Consider the following 13,433-nt stretch of genomic DNA (forward strand, 5'->3'; position numbering starts at 1 on the left):
AAATAATTATTCTTATTAGTCCTCATTATGGGTAATGTAAATGTAATTATTTTTTAGAAAATACACAAAGATTATAGATTATATTTGTTTATTAAATTATTCACTGAAAAACAGCTGGCGTTCAAAAATGGCATAAAACGAAAAAATTACATAAAAAAAAAAGTAATACAATTTCAGATTACAGGAGATACTGTCAAACCCACTGATTGCTCAACGTAATATAAATACAAATGAAAACGATTAAAAATATCTCACTAATAACGTAGTCATAATAATGTTTGAGTGCATCGGAGCAATGGCGTTGCAACGCAGAGTGCACCTTATCACGGCGACGTGTGATTGAGTGCGGCTAGTTCGGCGGGGCGCCGCGCGGCGCTGCCGTCGCCCGCCTCGCCGCGCGCCCAACCATTCCGGCCGCGGCGCGCGACCTGACCGCATTGCGTCGCTCGGGGCCGCTCCCTCGCGCTCCGCGACGTGTTTACATACCGCGACACGCTCGTCGCTAAACGCTACAACCGCCGGTATCCCGTGCGAGTGCCAAATGATCTAGTGTTCCGTTAAACTCCGTGCCAGTTCAGTGCAGTGACACGACACGTACTCCCCGCGAAGTGCTCCGCTCATCATATTTGCCCCGGCTCCGTCGCCCATCTGTACAAATACAGTTGATCTGTTTAATTTACCTATTGATGGATTGGAATGAGGTTCGACGACACCGCACTAAGTGTTTGACGTGCCAAGGAATTCGTTTCACGTATGTAGAAAACAAATAAAGTTCGGAAAACAAAGGATAGTTGGGCAGCTCCGGAGTGGCATTGCTTGTTTAGGTGCCCATGGTGACAGGTGGATCGTGTTCACAGTCTGTCAAGTCATAGAATATTCATTGGAAAAGGAGGTGAGAATTATTTTATAGTTGCACGAACAAAAGGTGTACACAGCACTAGTTGCATAACGTTTTTAAAACGGCCATCTGTAATTTGTGTTTGTTTTGGAGTGTCACGTTCGTGTTATGTTAATTGTTTTTGTGTTTAAACTGTTTTATGTTGTGTTTACAAGTTGTCCGCGTGTGGGCCCGAAGTTTCGTGTTGTTCCGAATTCCGAATTCAGTGATGTTCCGGCGACGGCGGGCGTCGGTAGCGTACGCCGGCACGCTGTTCCGACATGCTTTGAAATTTCGTTGGCTCACTTACTAACATAGTAGGTTTGCTTATTTAACCACCCGGTTGGCCGTATGCTCGATTGTCAGAGTCGTAATGCAAAAGGGTAACAGGCAATTAATGTTGTAATTTATTATATAAATAAAATCTACTTTTTAAATTAAAAATTAACTGAGTTCTAAGGTTCATCTAAGACCGTATGGTCATTGGTATTTCATTTTATTATATTTTTAATTAGGTTCTTATCTGTCGTGCATAACAATCTCTTTCGAATAACTGCACTTATATGGACAGAGAAAAAAATATCAAATGGATTTTTTTCAAATTTATTTCTTAAAAAACTTGCGGTCTAAAGTTTCGCTAGCCGCCATTTTTAGTTTTATAAAGCAGCGTGCACACTGCACGCTCGCACCGGTGCCCGTGTGCGCCGCGCGACGCGGGCCGGGGGGGGGGGGTGGGGGCGGGGCGACAGACAGGGACGGCGCATAAACATTGCACCATGCATTTTGGAAATTGAATCCCATTTACATATTTAATTATTTTATTATTATCTATTCATATTTAGTGTGTTGCAGTAATGGTTTTTTATGTTTTATTTTTTTTATTTTGTAGTTTTATATATTTACACATTTGAGTACTCTTACATTGCTATTACAAAATTAAAATTGTATGTAATTTTACATATATAAAAGTTTATAAATATGTTTGTATAAATGTTACTTATCTTGTTTAAACGGTTGAACAAATTTGAATTAAATTCGATCGATACCTAAGTCTTTAGTTGTTTGTTCAAAATTGTTTCGTTTAATTTCGCTACCATTAGTATGTATGTGACTGCCAACACTCGAAGATCGACCACCAACATTACTACCAGAAGTTCCACAAACTTCCATGTAACTCCATTTTGCAAAAATGGCAAAACAAAATGGCAGTCGGAGCTTCATAGCTAATATGGTGATATCTTAGATATACATAGGTAATAATAATAAAATGCCTTCAATTTTTGAAGGTTCAACCAAAAGGCTTCGGTTTATAATGGTTATTCACAATGATTCATAATAGGATCAAAAAATTCAGACGACATATTTATACCACTTAGGTGGATAATAAAGAATAGAAGAGGCCAAATGCTGGGCCACCTTATACGACATGACGATTTTTTTAAGAACATAGTAGAAGGAAAGATAGAAGGCAAAAGAGGAAGAGGAAGACCGAGGATTAACTACATGGGACAGATAAAAGAAACACTAGGCGTCATGTCGTATAGGGAGATAAAGGATATGGCCTGGGATAGAGCTGGCTGGAGGAAGATGCATGAATTAGTTACACCGACAGGAGGAAACTCTTAAATGAAAAGAAGAAAGTGGTGAACAAGCACGCGGCCTGCCCCATGCTAAGTGGTTGTCGCTTTTTTATAATTTAAGCATTTTCACTTGCTTGTAACTAGTTCGTGCATCCTATTGCTACCGTCCATCCCGGGCCGTATTCTTGATCTCCGTATACGACATGACGTTATTCTTTATTTTTTTTTATACAACTTAGAATGGCATACAAGCTGACGGCCCACCTAATGGAAAGTGGTAACCGTCGCCTATAGACATGAGCAGTACCATGGACATAACAGAGTATACTGTTTCGCCCATGATACCCCTCATGCGTTGCCATTCCTGAGGACTCACGTGTTATTCCTCTGTACCCTGTAAATCCGGTAAAATGTATCTGTACAGTTTCAATAAAATTGAATGAAGATGAAAACGGAGAAATAATTAAATTATCGCACCCATGGATTTATTTTATTTATTTATACTTTATTGTACATGCTAATAATATATAAAAATATGACAGATGTAATCAAATGTACAAAGGCGATTGAGATTTAATACCAATATGTTGATGTTTTCCGTGAAGCAGTTGTGTTTGCATGGCTGTGTTTCGGTTTGAAGGGTGGGATATGGCGTGAATTTACAGGGTACAGAGGAATAATACATGAGTCCTCAGGAATGGCAACGCATGGGGGTATCATGGGCGAAACAGTATACTCTGTTATGTCAATGGTACTGCTCATGTCTATAGGCGACGGTTACCACTTTCCATCAAGTGGGCCGTCAGCTTGTTTATCATTCGAAGTTGTATAAAAAAAATGCAAATGCAAAATTATATATTTAATTATTTTACCAATCACCTAATAATTATTTATTTTGAGTTGAGTTTCGTTAGTTCAGTTGAGTTTCGTTAGTTCAGTTGAGTTTCTTGCTGATTTTTTCTCAGCAAATAAACTCAGCAGTAGAATTGTAAAAAAATCAGTGATTTAAAAAAATCTTTCTATTATATTCTATAATTTTACAGATAACCATAGAAAACTGTCAATGACATTGCAAATATGATTCGTTTTAGAATCCCTATCATGAAACTAAACACCAAAAGTTAGACGTTTAAAGATTTTTTTATACCACTGTGGTGGCAAACAAGCGTATGGCCTACCTGATGGTAATCAGTTACTGTAACATATGAACGCCTGCAATACCAAGGGCATTACGTGCGCGTTGCCTACCCTGAAGAAACCTCTTTACCCCCCTTTTGAAGAACCCCACGCTGTAGTCTCTTGGGAAAACCTCGGCATGTAGCTCATTCCATAACCTAAGTGTTCGTGGGAGAAAAGATCTCTGAAACCGCGTTGTACGCGACCATTTAGGCTGTAGGATGTGAGGGTGCGTCCAAAGATTTTACCTATCAACATACTGATTTATACAAAGTGATTACTAATATAACAAAACTGTCACTCAAAGACGTCTGTCCATGGCAGATATGAAATTGTATTGTATTGCAAAATATTTATTGTACATACTTTTGTACATTTTATACATAAAAAAGATATAATACACAAGTTAAGGACTTATCTTAATTATTTTTTTAATTAAATGTTTAACAATTTCGTCTCTCTGTATGTTCATTTTGGTACTACGCAAAAATGACTGCACAAAATTGGATAAGGTTTTTACAGTGGTATTCCTGAATGTCTTAACTTGAAAACTGGTTTAAGTTTTATATTGATACGTCATCTAGATGTAAGTTTATTTCATTGATTTCTCTTACTTCTGAAATTTACGCGAGCAAAAAGCTACTTCATAGTAATTTAAGTACAATAAATTTTGTTTTAAATTGTTGTAAAATATCGCTTATAATAAAAAATTAGTTGAAAAAACTGTAATTGGAATAATATGTTACGAGAAATAACTTCTTAAATTAATTATTTTTTATGCAACTTAGAATAGCAAAAAAACTGACCGTCCACCTGATGGAAAGTGGTAACCGGCGCCTATAGACATGAGCAGTACCATGGACATAACAGAGTATACTGTTTCTCCCATGATACCCCCATGCGTTGCCATTCCTGATCTAAGATTAAACCTTTATTTTCATTTATATTTAAAAGATTGACTTTATAACTTAAAAGATGCGTCGTGCACAATAAAAGTTTTGAAGTATCTATATTTAAGGGAACGTCATTGTTTGTATAAATTCCTATTGTTAAAAAATATATTGGTTTTACATTTTTTTCTTTATAATAAATAATATAAATCAACAATAGTGTTGTGCTTAAAATTTCGCAAATTTATCGCCAGCATGTGTTGAGCGTCGCTACATCTGCTGTTCGGTGTGATGTCGCCTTTAGTTCTATAAGTTTACTGATTTATTTATTTATTTATTTTATTTGCCAAATAAGGGAGGTTTGACAGTTTCATAATTCGCGCCTTAAAGGATCAAAATAAAATTTAATTATGGGTATTAAATATTTTAGAATGTTGTGTAACAAAATTATGTACGAATATGTATGAATATATATTTAATTTAAATTTTTAATTGAAAAGAGTTTTTATACATTGCAAGATGTTTTTTTAGTTACAACTAAAGAGAAAAAAATAAGAAACGATGAGTGGATTTTAACTGAAAGCAAAATTTTACACTGCTTATATAATTTCTAGTTTTATGTATTTTTTTATATGAAATTTTTTATATATTACAGAGACTAATTTTATCTTCACTACTCATATATTTTATCATGTACATAACTATATAAATTTATGATTAATGAATATGTATGTAATTTGCAATAGGATATTTCATGTAGAAGACAATGGAGGTTTCACATAGAGGACAATCCTTAATGGAAATTAATTAATCTTTATAACCTCATGATGCATATATATATATATATATATATATATATATATATATATATATATATATATATATATATATATATATATATATATATATATATATATAATGAATGGATATGGAATTTCACGTGCACGTAGTACTTGGGATGGAAGACATATATTACTTTTTATGCACTCGTATATATATATATATATATATATATATATATATATATATATATATATATATATATATATATATATATATATATATATATAGACGAAAGTGTAACCTATGTCTTCCATCCCAAGTACTACGTGCACGTGAAATTCCATGGCATTTAGCCGAGTTAATGCGTCAAAAATTACTTGACAAACTCAATTGTACATAATAATAACTTTATTGCACAACCATGATTGTAACAAACTCAGCACTGGAAATTACAGTAAAAGTAGGCACGAAAGTATTTGTACATTTGGATCAGTTTAAACATCTTTGTCTGAACTAGGTTATAGAACCTGTGTCTCAGACAAAAGCGCTCAACCCTCATTACATAGTATAATATTAGTTCAACTAAATTTTTAGTGCTACATATAGAATGTTGATGAAAATAACCTGTGTCTTCCATCCCAAACACTATGTGCACGTCAAATTTCATCGCATTTAGCAGAGCCGCTAATACGCCAAAAGTTACTTGACAAACTCAATTTTATATTATAAGAAAATAGTAAAGCTTTGTACATTAAAGTTTTAAATAATAAATAGAATTAACTTATTTTATGTATATATTTAAGATGTCGGCTTAGTTATTTTACATAAGGACCAAGTAGCAATACTCGTCTGTTTAATTTCTCCATAACAAATGATAAATTTCACAGAGTCAACGAAAAACTATCGAGTAATGTTTTTTTACAATATTATCAAGCATAGACAAATAATGTCTGTCTCGTACATACGTGTATATAAGTGTATTATTTATTTTGACTATTGAAACTAATTGATTAAATAAAACAAATTGTATTACATGCCTTAATATTTTAATTAATGTTATTTTATTATATAATTTCGTAATGTTTCAATGCTACAATTTTTTTTTTAATTATTGCAATTTTTGTTTTCAATATTTGCACGCTTGATCTAAGTAGATTCTGTAAAATACTTTAAATTTACAAGATCAAATGTTTTATACCTAAAATCATAGCAAATAAAATTATTGTTATTACGTATTTGTTAAAACCGAACCAAAATTGTTTAAAATGGTGATATTCATATATTTGATATAAATTTCATATTTATTTATTTATTTGTTTAAACATTAATGCACAGTAAAATTCTATGTACATTTGGCGGAGTTAACACCGGACGGTGTTCTCTACCAGTCAACGATTGGGTAAATAGAGAAAAACGTAGGCGATGCATTTTTCAATAGAGAAAAAAAAGTAAAGCAATATTTGATAAATTCATTTAATATAAACATAGACATAATATATTAAATAAATAAATATATACATACATAAATTAAATACATAAAACATTACTATATAAAACAATTAAATAAAACAACTGCAATAGAAGAGCAAATAGTAATCTATGATTCAAACAGAGTAACCAGCTGGAGGAGCTTAGAGGGAAAGTGATTTTTCTAAGAAATAGGTGCGCAATTTGTGTTCGAAAGCTGGTTGTTTATGGTAGATCTTATGTCAAGCGGGAGTGTTTTTTTTTTATACAACTTAGAATGGCAAACAAGCTGACGGCCCACCTGATGGAAAGTGGTAACCGTCGCCTATAGACATGAGCAGTACCATGGACATAACAGAGTATACTGTTTCGCCCATGATACCCCCCATGCGTTGCCATTCCTGAGGACTGAGGTGTTATTCTACCAGAGGGAGACTTTTGTATAAAGTCTCCCTCTGGTAGAAGAGTGTGTAGTAGTGTGAGTAGAGTGTGTTCCAGTACATTTATATATTCCTTCTCTAAGAAGAATCATAAAGAGTTTTTATCCGTTAATTTGTTATTTACTGTTTTCATTCACAGGAACACTTAGACAATTAATTTATTTGTATTATTAAAAAGCCAAAAACGGCTTAACCGATATAAATTTTTTTTGCAGGGGTGGTTTAAAAGAAAAAAATGTAAATATTAAAAATAGATAATTTTATACAGGAATCGCTTTTTCGGATTAGTAGGTGATACTAAATTCACTGGATCATCCATTTTTTTTTCCAAATTAAGTACATATGGTGTCCTTAAATACTATTAATATTTATAAATGAACTAAAATAAGCTCATAACAAAATCTCTTATTACATTTAATTAGGAATTATTAAAATAAACAGAACAATTCCATTCGCAAACGACGTGTATACAGATGTTACGCGAACCATTTGATGCGTGACTGATCTAACGACAGAACCGACAATTAACAAAATGGCCGCCAACCTGCGCCCGCGCACCTCCTGGCAATGTCAATACTCACATAAATCATCCGCCATATTTATTTTGACTGAAGCAATTTATTTATTTTTAATAGCTCGCTTCGTAAACTTGTTTTTTTTTTTCTCTCAAACATATTAATTGGTGATTTAACGTTAAAACTGCACGTGACTTTATTTAATATTATACCCTTAGATTATATACAGTGTCTCCATACAAATGCTTCGAGAAAACCGGATCAACGTTTTCATACAATTTTACGTGATAAATGGTTACTAATGTTTCCTTTATAACTTCTATATTTATTTTGTTTTATAATTTTTACATATGTAAAAAGCGTAAAAACTCATTTTATTTATTAAATAATTAAATAAATATTATACGTCAAGATACATTATATGTGTAAATATATAGAACTTTGATATAAAAACAAGTCAGCTTAATTGATAATTAGCTGACAAAAAGTAGACCCGTTTTTAATCAATGATCAGTGTATATATATGTATATATATATATATATATATATATATATATATATATATACATATATATATATCAGGTCATATAGGTCAGTATATATATAAGCTTATAATAGATAGTAGATAATAATAACAAAGTGAAATTACTTGTCAAACACGTAATTAATAAACTCTTCTAAAATATAAAAATATTCTTCCAACAAAATAGCTCTAAGCTTACTTTTAAAACTATTAGTAGTGAAAGGAAAATACATAAAAGAAGTAACATATTTTTTTTTGTAAGTGTGGCATAGTAACACAAAATGATCATAACTTAGTTTATTGCTTTGCTCTCAAAAGGGCAAAACACTCTTACTCTGTGGGGAGGGATTGTAAGTAATGCTGACTACCAGTCCCATTGCTAGCAATATATCCTGTCAGGTCGACCTCCACAGGGTCCTCCCTGGAAACTATCGTGCTGAATCCCAGGTGTATTCATCACGATGGACTACTTGACCTGTCTTTTCATTTACACCTGTCATCGCTCACTGGTGCCCCGCCAGCGTGTATCGTTAGCGCAGGCGGGGTTGCCATTCCATTATCATGCCTAAAAAACAACGCTGATACTCTGTTATGGTTAAAAGATTATATGTGTATAATTATATATGTATTTATCTAATATTTTATTTAACTGTATATTTGTTTATGTACTCTAAATATTAATAGTTGTAGCACAGCTATAGTTGTAGTTCAGCTGCCCGCTAACAACATGCTTTCTAACTGCATTGGATTGTCTGGAAGAGATCTCTGTCAGAGACAAGTCAACCCTCGCTCATAATATTTATAAATGCATTAACAATGTAATTTACAAGTGCAATAAAGAATATATATAATATATTCTATGTACTTGTACAGTTAATGACTTCTATTTCACTTTTTGTAATGATTTCAAAACGTTCACACTGTGAATCATCGCCTTACAAATTAGCCAATGTGAACGGGGCGTTAGTCACACAAGTTCTCTTGTGTCTATACTTTATTATTATATTTCTTAGAAACTGTTCTAGGTAATATTATAAATTGATTTATGTATTGAATTAAATGTTTTACTAATCAACTCAGTGGTAGGAATTACTAAGTTCGTTACAAGGTTTCTTTCTTTTTTTGATGGGTGAAAATGGTATGGTAACCCCGCCTGCGCTAACGGGATACGCTGGCGGAGCACCAGTGAAGGGTGATAGATGAGAATGAAAACAGGCCAGTCAGCCTATCATGATGAATTCATCAGGAATTAACCATGATAGTTTCCAGGGGGAACCGCGAGGAAGTCGGCCTGGTTGGGGGTATATTGCTAGGAATGGGATTTTTAGTCTCCATTACTAACAATCCCTTTCCCCCCATTGAGGAGTTTTACATCATCAAATCATTTGAGTAACTTAATATATAATAATGCCCTGGCATAGAATAGGCCATCCCTTCCTTTCCTGTGGGTGTCGTAAGAGGCGACTAAGGGAAGGCGAGGGATGGGCAGCAGCGTCCCTCTTAAAACATCTCTAAAGCCTAACTGCGGTTGCCAACCCGCCAAGCGTGGCAACTACTGGCAAACCTCTATTAAGTGGAGGCTTATGTTCAACAGTGGACAGTTAAAAGTCGATTTTAAGATAAATTCAAAATAAAACATAGATAGATAGATACTCTTTATGGTTTCCTTAAAAAAATTACAGCAAAAAACTTATTGTAGATACCTACAAAGAATTTGTCACCAGAAGGAGACTTTGTACAAAAGTCGATTGCTTGGGTACGTCTGTCTCATTCGTGTTTCAACCGTGAAGCAGTTGTGTTTACATGGCTGTGTTTCGGTTTGAAGGGTGGGATAACCTTCAAGAAAAGAGCATATTCCTTTTTAAAAGGCCGGCAGCACACCTGCAATGCCGTAGGTGTTGTGGGTGACCATGGGCGGCGGTAGTCACTTACTATCAGGTGAGCCGCATGCTCGTTTGCCCCCTGTGTTGTAAAAAAAAAATATAGCGTGAATTTACTGGGTACGGAGGAATAACACCTGAGTCCTCAGGAATAGCAACGCATGGGAGGTATCATGGGCGAAACAGTACACTCTGTTATGTCCATGGTACTGCTCATGTCTATAGGCGACGGTTACCATTTTCCATCAGGTGGGCCGTCAGCTTGTTTGCCATTCTAAGTTGTATAAAAAAAAAAGAATTACATATAGAAAGATATGTCAGTTTTTAAGTTAAACCTCCAGGAAGACAACAGTGAAACAAGAAAAATACCTGTCTGCTCCAACTAGCTTTAGTTTTGAAACGGCTGTGTCTGCGTGTTTTTTTTTCGGTTTGAAAAGTGGGACATAGCAGTGAATGAATTTAAGATTGTGTCCCCAAAAAAACCGACTCCAATTTTGGCAAAACCAAATTACAAGGTTTCGTTTAGCATAACATATTAATTGTCAAGAATGGCAACGCGTGAGGGTATCTTAGATATTGCAGTGTATTCAGTGATGTCCTTGGAGAGGTGGCGGATACCATTTTCCAAAAAGTGCACTGACAGCTTGTTTGCAAATCTGAATTGCATAAAAAAAATTTATCTGGCATTCTTTTGTTTTTTATTCTTTTCTTTGATTATGGACGTGGAAATCTTACTAAGACAAAAAAAGGGTAATTTCGTGGAAATATCATTTTGTAATTAAATTGTAACTTAAAAAAAATAGATTTCAATTTGGGTATAACCAGTTACATTGATTAAACAACTAAACTGCTGTATCGATTTTTATAAAATTCCTATAGGACCAATCTGTAAATATATCCTTTTAGATAAAAAAAAATCCCCAAATCGGTTTACAACTGATGGAGTTGTAAGGTGATAACCAAATAAAAAAATACAACCGATTTGAAAACTTCCTTTTTTGAAGTCGGTTAAAAATAGCTTGGCAGTTTCCGGATGCTAAATAAGATATTATATTGTTTGTCGAGCACGTTATTTCATATTTGTAACTGCCATAATCGTTTACTGGTTTCTAATCATACCATTAGATGCTAAGTTTCTATTGGGTAATAAATATGCATATTTCCATAATTTAATATCTTGGTCGAGATATATCTCTGTCAATATTTGATTATTGTTTAATTAATCGATTTTAGTATCGATCTTTAATATGGAATTTGGAACGTGTCCGTTAAAACGTAATATGTTTCGATTATTATTTTTTTTTTACAATGATTAATCATTTCTAACAAATATTAGAATTGAGCGAGTTTTAATATTTGTAAAAAGAAATCAAGTATTTATTATTGTTGCTGGCTGTTTTTTAACCGACTTAAAAAAAGAGGATTCTCAGTTCGGTCGTATCTTTTTTATGTTTGTCACCTCATAACTCTATTAGTTGTAAACCGATTTGAAAAATTCTTTTTTTATCTGAAAGGTTATATACTCACAGATTGTTTCTTTTTTATACAACTTAGAATGGTAAACAAGCTGACGGTCCACCTGATGGAAAGTGGTAACCGTCGCCTATAGATATGTGCAGTACCATGCATAGCCGGGAATATAGCCATGACCCCGTGGGGAGAAAGGTTTTGCTAGTAATGGAGACTGAGAATCCCATTGCTAGCAATATACCCAACCAGGTCGACCTCTTCATGGTTCTCCCTGGAAACAATCATGGTTAATTCCTGATGAATTCATCATGATGGACTAACTGGCCCTTTTTCATTCTCATCTATCACCCGTCACTGGTGCTCCGCCAGCGTATACCGTTAGCGCAGGCGGGGTTACTATTCAATTTTCACCCATCAAAAAAAAAACCATGACCACGTAGAAATTTTATTAAAATCAGTTCAGTTGTTTAGTTGGTAAATAAAAAAAAAACTGATTTGTCACAAATAAAGTTAGTTTTGTTTGCAGAACACAATCTTTAATTATTTTTTATAGATGGATATATGTAGAATGAGATATCCGATAGACTCTAAAGGTATACGGAGCAACCTTGTGAAGACAGGTCAGTTGACTCATCATCCCGAATTCACGATGTTTTCCATAGTGACTGCGTCTAGGCCAGAGGAAGACTTTGTACAAAAGTCGATTGCTCGGGCACCTCTGTCCCATTCGTGTTTCAACAGTGAAGCAGTTGTGTTTGCATGGCCGTGTTTCGGTTTGTAGGGTGGGATATGGTGTGAATTTATATATTAAAATGTCGGCTAACGTAAATGTCTATTTTCTTATCAAAATGCTAGAAATTCTGAGATTATTATAATGTTAGCAATAATTGCAGGTCAGCCTAGACTTTTTTTTTTACAACTTAGAATGGTAAACAAGCTGACGGCCCACCTGATGGAAAGTGGTAACCGTCGCCTATAAACATGAGCAGTACCATGGACATAACAGAGTATACTGTTTCGCCCATGATACCCCCATGCGTTGCCATTCCTGAGGACTCAGGTGTTAGTCCTCTGTACCCAGTAAATTCACGCCATATCCCACCTTTCAAACCGAAACACAGCCTTGCAAACACAACTGCTTCACGGTTGAAGCAATCGAAAATGAGAGTGTCGTTCACTAATGTGTAAGGTAATTTTTATATATTAAAGACGACTATAATTAGCATTCCGCAATTCGATGGTAAAACTGAAAATTGGTCGGTTTTCCAATGAACCGCTGCCGCACTTCGTTACAAACACTCGTCTACCTTTTGTCCTTACGTTTGACATTTGGAAAAAAAAATAGGTAATTTATCTAAAGGCAGCGGTCGTGTCCTGCCGACGAATGGACCAATCTTTTTGTCCAACTCGATACACGTCCATCTGACGCCATTTACATAAATACAACATTAAACCTGAGTTAATTGACACATTTCACGATTTATAAGTTACGTTACAGAGAGGTGAAATCATTTGGAATTTTTAGAGGCACCGATATAACTTGTTCCTTTTTTTTTCTATCAATAAATTTGTTTTCGACCTGTCAAATTGTATGAGATAAATACAATAATATATATATATATAACGACACGCATGCCCGCCTCGTCCTTGACTAAGTTGGCGTAATAAATAATTGGGTTTTTTCTTTTTTTTTTTTCTGTTCCACGAAGGTAGCTGGGAAATTGTCCAGTGTGATTGATCTGTGATTGGTAATCGAAATGATGAGGTCACTCACGCTTTATTATCCCTTCTGAGGTGAAGATCTAAGGTACCCAATAATTTCAATGGGGTGG

The 13,433-nt window shown here is 34.3% G+C and overlaps 1 protein-coding gene across 1 annotated transcript in view; it reads left to right on the forward strand.

The window, feature by feature from the left end:
* The first annotated feature begins 400 nt into the window (after positions 1 to 400).
* Positions 401 to 13,433, forward strand: part of LOC113519503 (protein tiptop-like) — a 418,186-nt gene continuing 405,153 nt past the window's right edge. The window contains exon 1 of the mRNA XM_052894910.1: positions 401 to 892. The gene's annotated coding sequence lies outside the window, so the exon portion shown is untranslated. The remainder of the gene's footprint in view (positions 893 to 13,433) is intronic.

Source organism: Galleria mellonella, unplaced genomic scaffold (genome assembly GCF_026898425.1).
Source record: "Galleria mellonella isolate WM207_F2 unplaced genomic scaffold, CSIRO_AGI_GalMel_v1 utg246, whole genome shotgun sequence".
In the NCBI taxonomy this organism is placed as follows: domain Eukaryota; kingdom Metazoa; phylum Arthropoda; class Insecta; order Lepidoptera; family Pyralidae; genus Galleria; species Galleria mellonella.